The sequence below is a fragment of the Salvelinus sp. IW2-2015 genome, linkage group LG20, assembly GCF_002910315.2.
Source record: "Salvelinus sp. IW2-2015 linkage group LG20, ASM291031v2, whole genome shotgun sequence".
In the NCBI taxonomy this organism is placed as follows: domain Eukaryota; kingdom Metazoa; phylum Chordata; class Actinopteri; order Salmoniformes; family Salmonidae; genus Salvelinus; species Salvelinus sp. IW2-2015.
The window spans coordinates 15,059,567-15,071,723 of NC_036860.1; the positions used below are offsets into that span (position 1 = coordinate 15,059,567).

At 40.8% G+C, this 12,157-nt stretch overlaps 2 long non-coding RNA genes across 5 annotated transcripts; one reads left to right on the forward strand and one right to left on the reverse strand.

Moving 5' to 3' along the window:
- Window positions 1-3,130: 3,130 nt before the first annotated feature.
- LOC111982029 (uncharacterized) lies at window positions 3,131-6,776 on the forward strand. Of its 4 annotated transcripts, none has more exons than XR_011473715.1 (3): window positions 3,131-5,463; window positions 5,541-5,755; window positions 5,978-6,776. It is a non-coding gene; the product is annotated as an uncharacterized lncRNA (long non-coding RNA). The 4 variants fall into 4 exon arrangements; XR_002879648.3 differs by having other exon boundaries at window positions 3,131-4,886; window positions 5,005-5,755; XR_011473714.1 differs by having other exon boundaries at window positions 3,131-4,518; window positions 4,611-5,755.
- Window positions 6,711-8,667, reverse strand: LOC111982032 (uncharacterized). Its single transcript, XR_002879652.2, has 3 exons — window positions 8,418-8,667; window positions 7,722-7,845; window positions 6,711-7,494 (listed from the first exon to the last, which is right to left on the reverse strand). It is a non-coding gene; the product is annotated as an uncharacterized lncRNA (long non-coding RNA).
- Between the last annotated feature and the right edge of the window lie 3,490 nt (window positions 8,668-12,157).

Sequence of the window (12,157 nt, forward strand, 5' to 3'; positions counted from 1 at the left end):
TAACCATAACTAATTTCTTTAATATTAATAGTACGCAATGAAAGCACTTGTCCTGATTATAGACACTTAATAGCTCGTTTTTGTTTCAAAAGATTGCTTCACAATGGTTTGATCCACTGCCTCTCACCCCCCCAGCCCTCTAGCAGTGGCACATGATGCAGGTACGGTGCATGTGTGGGAATCTGACATTGGTTCTGTCGTGGTGGCTGACATCCAGTAAGGAGTTCAAACAAAAGATATGTTAGACATTTCTTTACTTTTACCACTCAACACGAGAAAACACATTTATAACTGTAATTTATAGTCTTCATTTTCGCTACATTAAATTACAGGTCACTCGCTATGTTAGCTAGTGGGTTAGGTGACGTTTGCTAGCTAGCTACAGTAAGGCCTAAAGTAAGGCCACCAGACTGTTAAACAGCCATCACTAACATAGAGAGGCTGCTGTCACATACAGACTCAAATCTCTGGCCACTTTAATAAATGGACTTAATAAAGGTATCACTAGTCACCTTAAATAACACTACTTTAATAATGTTTACATATCCTACATTACTAATCTCATATGTATATACTGTTCTATACCATCTACTGCATCTTGCCTATGCCGCACGGCCATCACTCATCCATATATTTATATGTACATATTCTTATTCATCCCTTACATTTGTGTGTATAAGGTAGTTGTTGTGAATTTGTTAGATTACTTGTTAGATATTACTGCATTGTCGGAACTAGAAGCACAAGCATTTCGCTACACTGAAATTAACATCTGCTAACCATGTGTATGTGACCAATAAAATTTGATTTGATTTGAACATTACCCATTTTTGCTGCTGTTTGATATGGAACGCCGTTTGGGTCTTAAAGCACTTGGTCAAAACGCGATCTTTTTAATGCTCTATGTGTAAAGTAAACAGGTGCAGGCGCTAAATTAACGTGTGCACGCGTTAAATTAACGTCTTCACATGCTAAATTAACGCCTACACGCGTCAAATAAACGRGCGCAAATGTGCTTGCAGGCGGTTCAACATGTGCTAAATAAACGGCTGCAAGCGGTCAAGTTAACGCCTACAGCTGCTAAATATACACCTATACACGTTAACTTAACGCGTTCCTTAATAAGCTAATTTTACTAGCCAATTTCCCTAGCTCCTCCTTTCAACCAGGTTTCAATAATCAGTGTACAGTCAGTTTGATGCAGCAACAACACCACAATTGAAGATGGCGAGAAGGAACTTCCTTATCCGCTGCAAACAGGTCCTAAATGACTGCACTCGATAATCCTGGACTTGATGCCCTTGAGTCCACGTTAACAAGGTTGATTATTTTTAAATACTATTGTAGCGACCCGCACAGACAGCGGTCTGTTATGTGGTAGGCTATTAGTGGGTTGTGTTGTACTTACCAGTGTTCGCGGGGTCCGACATGCCAATCAACCTGCTATCTGCCAATCACGGGGATACCTGGAATGTTCTGATGCCGGGCATCCTGGTGTTTGGCGGAGAGGCGTGGAGGGGGTTGGGCAGGGGGATGGAGCACTGGAAGTTAAGACCAGGTTTAGCCATTGTTCTCTCTCTTACGTCTGTACTTCACAAGAGAAGGTCACGGTTGGCTTGTGGGGTATCTTTCGTTTATTTGGCGTGGGCTACGACCAAACAGTAGCTTGTGTAAAGTTGGGTTAATAAACTGTCAATTCAACCGTCTGTCTGGACAATTGTTCCTTTATGATCTTGTCAGGTCATTAATAATAGTGTAATCATAAAGTTGATCCGCACACCCCGGCCATCGCTGCAGTGAACGGTGCAGTCTTGTAACATTTTTACAGCCCTGCTAGCTACATAAAGGTGATTTATTGTCAAGGAGTACTGACGTGAAACATGTTTTTGTATTTTTAGGCATTTTTTGTATTTTCAGGTATTTTTAGGCTGGCTAACTATAATATCAATGCCACCTAGCCTTAGCCGCGATTAGCATGAAAACATTTACAAAACTCACATAAAGCTCATTTGACCTAAGACAACCCTGTAAAAACTTTGCTAATATCTTTCCAACAGCACATATATTACTTTTGAATACCCTTTGAAATTTGTATATTTCATCTAAGCCTATGATGCAGAAATTAACAACTTCAGAACCAGGAACGTTAACGTTAGTACTATGATACTGTTTTAACATGGTCTCTATGGTCTCTATTTTCACAAAACTGTCGTCTTGCAGAATGGAAACCATGCAGAGGAGCCTTGACTGGGCTAGGGGGAGGCTGATAAATGTTGCTTCAGCAGATTATCTAATTGATCAAGTATCTCAGTTCATTCAGGAGATTCGTTCCTCTGGCTGGCATGCACAAGGTAATGTCATGACTTTGGCCTATTTGGGTACAGCAAGCTCTCCCTGCCCCCTACAACTACGCTGCTGTGGTCAGAGAGAGGTTGTACATTCCTGAGGAGAAGACCCTACCACATGGCCACAACAGTATAAGAGGCAGAGTAAGCTTTCATAGAAAACCAAGGAATTTCTTCCACCTCACAGAACTTGAGATAACGAACAAATGTCATGTTCCGGAGAAAGTATAAAAGATCGGTGAAGAATCCAGCTACGAACTGGTCCGTTTGTTACAACTTGGGAGACGGTGTGGCCACATTACCATAACGCTGTTTATATAATAGCCTCAGATATGAGTTTTACATCTAATTGTTGTATAAGATGAATGAGTGAGTATGATACTGTTTGTAAAATTGTGTAATATACTTTTGGACTGTTTAATGAAGGAAAACCCAATTCCCTTTTTGATTTGAACTATCAGAGTTCAAAATCAGAGGACCGCCCCTGAGCCCAGTTAGGGTCAGGCATCCTGGGACAGCCCTTTTTCGGCCCTTCCGAATAAAACCCCCACTCGGGTTTTCTATCACCAGACCGAGCTTACCTCAATTACGAGATGGCTAAAGGTTGCAGACCATGATTCTCTCAATCAAGGAAGGACAAAAGGTTGCAGACCATTGCTGAATCTTTTAACCATACCACGTGGTTAATAATCTTAGACTATCGATACCGACAGAATAATAACAAGTCTTTGATATTAATTACTAGTCTGCAGCTAGGAATTCATCCCTGTCCATTGTTACAATTTTTTCCCCAGACACTTCAATCTGTCACATGCACCGTTATATTCTGACATGTCAGACTTGGCTCTGGATGAAAAGATTAAGGACTTGGTGGCTGGGAACGACAAACTTGGACCGGAGGCTGTTCGAGCGCAATTAAGGGCATTGGGAATCCGGGTGCAGAGACGCAGAGTGAGGGACAGCATGATTCGTGTTAACCCGAGGGCGGCTGCCCTCAGAGCCATGTCGCAGAGGCTACATAGAAGGTCATACCGTGTTGCTGGACCAAACTCGTTATGGCACCTTGATGGAAACCACAAACTGATAAGGTAGATGTATCTTTGTGATAGACACAATTATCTATATCACTGGTGAGAAGTTGTACATTGAAACATCTCAAATTGTTCATCAACTTGTTCATCAACAACTAACAGTTCAGTTTAGCAAGCAATGGCCCAATGTCAATCATGTGGATAATAATTGTTTTATTGTGTTTCTGCTACTTCTGTGAACGATAGAATATCTGCATCATGAAATTAACAAACATGCTTATATTGAGGACATACTGAGGCAAAAACGGTTGGAACAAAGTATTTGTGCCTAAGTGTGAACAACAGTAGAGTCTGTCCTCTTGACTCATTAACTTGATTCATTAACATTGTTCCACATTTTGGATGTTAATTTAATATCTGGTCTGCTGCTTTGTTATATACTGCAGGAACCTGATGCAGCATCTAAGTGGTAAAGGAGGATGGTGATGTTTGTATATTGCATGTGTTCAACTTTTGTATCAACCAGTGCTGTGCTTTCTGATTTAGGTGGAGGATAGTCATACATGGTGTCATTGATGGGTGCAGCCGCCTCGTTGTGTTTCTTTGTGCTTCCAGCAACAATCGCAGCAGTACTGTAATGGATTGCTTCATGAATTCTGTCTCCAGATATGGCGTTCCCTCCAAAGTTAGGACGGACCATGGAGGAGAAAACAACATTGTCTGCTTGTTGAATGTAATACATATTGAAAATATTATTTTAAAAATAGCGCTACATGCATCCTTAATGTCTTCTTGACCTACACATTGATTACATTCTATAGTGAGTGATGCATGCGGCTACTTTTTTTTTCTGTAAATCATTTTCAGAACGCAATCACATTATGTTTGACAGCTTTATTGCTTTCTCCATGTTTTTGAAATGTATAAGCCTTTAAATGACCTTTTACCGACTACTTCTACAAATGAGGCTACACTTGTGGCAGCACCTATTCCTGTGGCACCACTTCTTGTGGCCCCCCTCCACCTATACCACTTCCTGTGGCCTCCCCTCCACCTATACCACTTCCTGTGGCCTCCCCTCCACCATTCCCTGAGGCTTATCATCCACCTTTACCACACTCTTCTGTTGATGTTGGTAATGAGTAAGTCATCCCTGTAAATAATTAAATGTCTTGTTATTACAGATGAATTGTGGGAAGTATCTGAGCTTTGTTATTCTGAATGTCTCTTTTAGTGTTGACCTCCAAACACTGCTGAAGTTAATGAGATGCCAACCAAATTAWCGTGATGAGGGACAACATTTATGATTGTGCAATGAGAGGCTTTAAGAGAGCCCGCTTTAATCCGGAGGCAAYAATAGACATGGTTTTTAGGGATGCTGACGAAAAAGGGGCAGCTGATGAGGGTGGTCCCTCAAGAGAATTTCTCCGGCTGCTAATGAGTGCCATCCATTCCTCTGCAATATTTGAGGGACCTGATTGACAAAAAGGCCTTTCTTGCAACTCTCAAGGTGAGTTACACTTTTACACCAACAAAGACACATTTGTTTATGGCAATATATATATGACTTGAGTAAGACATTTGAATGGAATGTGTCCTTTATTTACTGTTTGTCTTCTGTGTGACAGCAACATGGGGGTGTAGAGTAACATTTTTTCAGACACTATACAGGCAAGTGTGTGGCCTACAACCTCCTGTGCCAGAACTGAAAGAAATTGCGGAATATGACTTCAGAGAGAAGTTAAGTACTTTATACTGTGATTGGATGTTATGTTACTGTTAATTTGCACTAAGTTTGAACATTTTTGGGGTTGTAGTTCATGACAACTTTTCCATGTGGATTTGGTTTATTTTTGTTGGCAGTCAATCTTTAAGGGTAGTGATAATCAGTTTATTGTTTTGCTAATTTGTCCCAAAACACAGTTCAATAAACAATCTAAGATCCAGTTAGCACAAACTGTTGACGAGGCAGAGGAAGTGGTCACGTTGGGTCCAGTGCGATACATTCGTACATTGGAGAGGGATGCCCTGGTGGAGTCAGCCACAAAGTTCTACTTAGAAAGCAGGATGCGGGATGCTCTTGAGTAGTGTTTCCATATATCTAAGGAATCTCAAGTTTAGTTAAATTCTTCAGGGCAAATTCATAGTTATTTTTACTTTATAGATTCAAAGAGGGTCTGGAGTGTCTAGGTCTCCTGCCTTACATGAATAGACACTCAAGCCTCTTCGGAGAGGTTTTCATCTACGCTGAGAAACCTCTTTTGGCCAAAGACATAGCTTCTCTCTTCAAAGCAGAGCACTCCCCACCTGGTACCAATCAAAGAGCAATAGAGAGAAGAGTAATATGTTTCTGGAGGGACTGACTTCTGGAGGTGGAAGGTTAGATGCAAAACCATGATCATTGAAGTAACACGGCCCACATCAGTAAAACATCACATAATCACTCTCACAACTGTGGGACAGCATTTTGTAGCCCTATTCTTCCATGGGCCCCCTAAGAATGTAATAAATTAAATCCCAAACTACTTTCACTTAAGAGTACTGTGTTCTCCAACAAGTGTTACTTATGGACTTTAATGACCTCCCCTTTCCTTTTTTCAGGTGGGAACACATACCCTTTAACCATGGAGGTTTTCATTTTCACTTCGGGGGCTTCAGCATTCCTAGGCTGGGATTGCCAGTGGAGCCACAGCTACAGTTCTCTGCAACCGCACGGCAAGCGGTACCAGAGCGCCAAGTCTAGGTCCAAGAGGCTTCTAAACAGATTCTACCCCCAAGCCATAAGACTACTGAACATCTAATCAAATGACTACCCAGACTATTGCTGCTTATCTATGCATAGTCACTTTAATATCTCTACCTACATGTATATATTAACTTGACTAACCAGTGCCCCCGCACATTCTCTGTACCGGTATCCCCTGTATATAGGCTCGCTATTGTTATTTTACTGATGGTCTTTAATTATTTACTTTTCTTGTAACTGCATTGTTGGTTAAGGGCTTGTAAGTAAGCATTTCACTGTAAGGTCTACACCTGTTGTATTTGGCGCATGTGACAAATACAATTTGATTTAAAGAATTCATTTAAGGGGAATTATCCAAAACGTTTATTGCATGACCACCTAGTGAGTTCGGAATACTGCAGCCAATGTTAATTGATATTATGAAAGTTTCCGACAGGATTGTCCATCAGCAAAAAAAAGTTGTAATGTTTGAAAACTTTCACTACACAACTAACCAGAATCAATTGGACAGTAATACATAATGCAGCTTTAATATTTAAATAGATTTATGATTTCTTAGTGGGTAAACTGAGCATTATGCAAAGTAGTTAAGCCATGTATGTCAAGGGACTGTTACAATATGTGCAATGTTACATAAATAAATCTTACAGTAAATATGGACGTTTCATTTACATGTGTTATGGCAATAAGACACTGTAGTTGGTACACAGGTCGCAGTGCAGCAAGTTTGAGGCTAGTGGAGAAGCACAAGTGGGACTTTGAGTGAAGTAACTAAGGGCAGAAAAGGATATCAGGGTGCCCAGGAACTTGAAGCTGCTGATCATTTCCATGTACAGTAGATGGGAGAATGGTCAAGTATCACCATCTACTTTGTTTTGCTTATGCTGAGACTTGTCCTATCACCATTGTCAGGTCCCACAGCTCCTTCATGTACTCATGTCTACCGTGGTAGTGTCGGGTCCATTCTAGGGATACACATTCTTATAATGTAAAAAATCTAATTTGTTATTACAGGATTTACACCCAGAGCCTGCTAACCAGTTTGTGGGTCAGGATGGCGTTGAAAGCAGAGCTATAAAAGAAAATGCACTCTGACGGATTTAAAAATGTATAATTGACATTTGTTGGAACAATAGGCAAACTGGAGGTGTACAAAGTGTAGCACAATCTATTGTTCCAGATTTTATTTTATCGATATCGACTGGGCTGCAGTGGAGACGGTAAGAAGCTTCAATATCATGGGGACCTAACTTCTAATGTCCTTTCCTGGTACACCCACAGACAGTCAAATGCCAACCAGCGGCTCTCCATCCTATGGTGGCTGAAGACATTTTGCCTGATGTCAAWCATTAAGAGTGTCAGATTGAAGTGTCTGGAAAAAATGTAAACAGAACCATAAGAGCAGATTACTTTGTCATCTTTACTGGCACAGTTTTAAAATGTCTAATTGTAGTCACTTTCAATTGATTCATTGACTCCAAGAACCATAGATTGTTTGAGGTTCATAACATTAACACAACTGACAGATGTTGCTTGACTGTAAATTAGGATACATGTTTTAATAAGATTTTATATTTGATTGGGCTTAACGTTGCATACCTTGTGTTGTGCATGCATGCCAACCAGGTGAGAATCACCAAAATGAATTGATACTTGATGAATCAGGTCTTCTCTGCTGCTTTATAAGCCTTGCCCACTCCAAGCTCCTCTTCATGGTTCCCTTCTGCAAGAGACAATTGTGAAAATAAAGAGGAAGGAATGGGAACCCTATACCTTTGAACCAGTACTAGGTATATGCCTGAAGTTATTTTACTCTTAATAAGCTTCGATGGAATATATTCAAAGTGAACATGCACATGAAAGTCTACTCTGTACGAAAGTCTACTCTGTTCGTACTAACGTTAGCAAGCTAGCTAACGTTAGTACCTATTTCATTTATGTGAAGTCGTCAAAGATGGAATCTTTGCTATCGTCAGTTTATTCCAAGATCAGCATGCAGCTGTATTGCTTTTAAGTCCCTATGATAAACTGAACTCCAAACTGAACAGAACTACACTCTCTTCTACCATTGTCTTAAATATCTTTATGGTCTCGTTGCAAAAGCTAAATTGTCACCAGGGGACTTTGAAGCACCTGTGTGCGGATCTTGGAGGAAACTGACGATAGCAAAGATAACAAACACCACATAAACGGAATTGGTGCTCGCTAGCTCTGCAAATTCAGCTATTGTGGGAAGCCAGCAAATATAAAATGAAAACATAAACTATATTAAAATAACAAAAGGTTGCAGCTTACGTTGTGTAAATGGTGAACTCATACAGCTATCAACCCTTGTCACTGCAATCCGTTTCACATTTGCTAGCTGACTAGCTTGCAGATCGAAGCCCATTATAGAATGATAATAGATGATAGAAGCCCATCTCCTACTGTAAATAACCTGCACATTGTATGAATGTGTGTGTGTAGCCAGCCAGGTAGAACAATGGAAGAAAAAAGATGGACATCAGAGCATTTTTCAGTACACCAAAACACAAAGTATGAACCCTAGTAGTCTAATATCTCAAAGACTAGTTGATAAAATGTTAATAAGAAGTGAAATGCTAATGGAAATGTTTCATAATGATGTCATTTGGCAGATCAGGCAACAGATGGCACAGACAGCAGAGCTGGGGACAGATAGGCAGGGACAGACTGGGAGTCTCAGGTAAGTTTGTTGAGTCTTTGTTTGGCAACATTATGAAAGGTTCTCTCTTTTTTTAGACTTGTAAAATAGGGACATAATTGGAAAATGCCATGGATACCCCCTCTCTCAACTTAAACTGGTGACTGAACCAAGATTTGTTTAAGGCAATGGTATTGCTGTTGTGATTAAGTGTGTCGTTTTGGGTACCGGTAGTTAGGAGTATGGCAAACACCTTATATATAATTATTAATTTACGCCTACTGTATGATAGCTACAGACAGTACTATGTGACATTACCAAAGATTTTTAGAACTAACTCAAGATAGACCACAGCCTGCTGTTTCAAATGGGAGCAAATTAATCACAATGGGCCAAACAAGCAAGGAGGTGGGCAGAGCCAAGCACGAGCTAGCAAGTTCCTATTGGTGCATCGTAGCATTATTTCCATATTTCCATTTCCAGCTTGCTAGCTACTTCCAGACACAAATGAGAGAACACCTCACTCTGACCATTTTACTCGCCCTAGCAGAGCTGGTTAGCCTGTTTTCATGTTATCTGACTAACTGTGCTGCTGGCAAAATCTAAGTGTTACTGAACTGGTCACCGTGTTGCAGTTTGTAATTTCCTCAGCTATTCTGCGCTGAATTAACAACGCACCCCTATATTCGTAGAGAGTGGAAACGCCAATGGATGCTTCACATTTTATACATCTGTGAAATATCTGCTCATCGTCTATCTGTGACATTACTCTGTGGTAACGTCTTTCCTCTTGGGTTTTTAAGGTGTTGTTGTTGCCACCAACTGGTACAGGCAACCATGTCTCCGCCATTTCCTGTGATGCAAGGAAATCTAATCGTTTTCTTTATTTCAGTTATGTGACAAAACAACTCCAAAATATAGAGAATCGTTGTACCATCTAAACTAGGGGTACACAGGGGGTACTTAAGAAAGACGTCATAGACGTAGGCCACCTGTAAAATGCACTTCAGCGGGTACTCCGGGCAGAGCAAAATTCAGTTGGTTAGGTACAAGTAACTGAAAAAGGTTGGGAAACCAATGATCTGAACCACTGTGAAATACAATATTTTTGGTTAATTAAAATATTGTATTTTCAGTGTTTAAGTTGGTGTACAAAACCAAAAGTAAAAGAAACACAAAGCTAACTTAAGAACGGAAGCCATAGAAATAGTGCACATAGAAAGAATCTACCACTTCTTGGACTTGATTTAAATGAGAATGACAAATATACAGTACAGTCAAAAGTTTGGACACACACCTACTCTTTTCAAGGTTTTTCAAATGTAGTATTTTCTACATTGCGAGACAACAAAACTATAAATAACATACACTGCTCAAAAAAATAAGGGAACCTTAAACAACACAATGTACTCCAAGTCAATCACACTTCTGTGAAATCAAACTGTCCACTTAGGAAGACAACTGATTGACAATAAATTTCACATGCTGTTGTGAACAAATGGAATAGACAAAAGGTGAATTATAGGCACATTAGCAAGACACCCCCAATAAAGGAGTGGTTTCTGCAGGTGTGACCACAGACGTTCTCAGTTCCTATGCTTCCTGGCTGATGTTTTGGTCACTTTTAATGCTGGCGGTGCTTTCACTCTAGTGGTAAGCATGAGACGGAGTCACAACCCACAAAGTGGCTCAGGTGTGCAGTTCATCCAGGATGGCACATCAATGCGAGCTGTGCGAAAAGGTTTGCTGTGTCTGTCAGCGTAGTGTCCCAGGCGCTACCAGGAGACAGGCCAGTACATCAGGAGACGTGGAGGAGGCCGTAGGAGGGCAACAACCCAGCAGCAGGACCGCTACCTCCGCCTTTGTGCAAGGAGGAGCACTACCAGAGCCCTGCAAAATGACCTCCAGCAGGCCACAAATGTGTGTCCAAACTTCTGACTGGTACTGTATGTATATATTGCTTTAAAAAATATATTTTCCTTCATTATTTTCCCCTACCACCCCTCCCCTAATTTGAGTAAATGAATGGACAACAACACTTAGGCTTCTACTTTCCGTTTATACATACTATATATATACATTTTACAGACACAGTATATTTTACAATAGTTATCTGTTGTTTGTTTCTATTTGCCATATATTTTCCAACTGTGCTGTTTCACAAAAGTCCTGAACCTACAGTGCATTTGGAAAGTATTCTGACGCCTTGACTTTTTCCACATTTTGTTACGTTACAGCCTTATTTTAAATTGCATTAAAACAATGTTTTCCTCATCAAACTACACACACTACCTAATCATGACAAAGCAAAAACGGGGTTTTAGACATTTTTGCCAAATTATTAAAAATTAAAAACGGAAATATCACATTTACTTAAGTAATCAGACCCTTTACTCAGTACTTTGTTGAATTACCTTTGGCAGCGATTACAGCTTCAAGTCTTCTTGGGCATGAAGCTACAAGCTTGGCACACCTCTATTTGGGGAGTTTCTCCCACTCTTCTCTGCAGATCCTCTCAAGCTCTGTYCGGTTGGATAGGGAGTGTTGCTGCGCAGCTATTTTCATTTCTCTCCAGAGATGTTCGATTGGATTCAAATCTTGGCTCTGGGCCACTCAAGGACATTCAGAGACTTGTCCAGAAGCCACTCCTACGTTGTCTTGGCTGTGTGCTTAGGGTCGTTGTCCTGTTGGAAGGTGAACCTTCGCCCCAGTCTGAGGTCCTGAGTGCTCTGGAGCAGTTTTTCATCAAGGATCTCTCTGTACTTTGCTCCGTTCATCTTTACCTCGATCCTGACTAGTCTCCCAGTCCCTGCCTCTGAAAAACATCCCCACAGCATGATGCTGCGACCACCATGCTTCACCGTAGGGATGGTTCCAGGTTTCCTCCAGACTTGGTGCTTGGCATTCAGGCCAAATAGTTCAATCTTGGTTTCATCAGACCAGAGAATCTTGTTTCTCAAGGTCTGAGAGTCTTTAGGTGCCTTTTGACAAACTTCAAGCGGGCTGTCATGTACCTTTTACTGAGGAGTAGATTCCGTCTGGTCACTTTACAATAATGTTTTGGTACCCTTCAACAGATCTGTGCCGCGACACAATCCTTTCTCGGAGCTCTAGGGACATTTCCTTCAACCTCATGGCTTGGCTTTTGCGCTGACGTGACCTGTCAACTGTGGGATCTTATATAGACAGGTGTGTGCCTTTCCAAATCATGTCCAATCAATTGAATTTACCACAGGTGGACTCCAAGTTGTAGAAACATCTCAAGGATGATCAATGGAAACAGGATGCACCTGAGCTCAATTCCGAGTCTCATAGCAAAGGGTCAGAATTGTTATTTATTTTTTTAAACAAATTTGCAAAATGTTCCAAATCA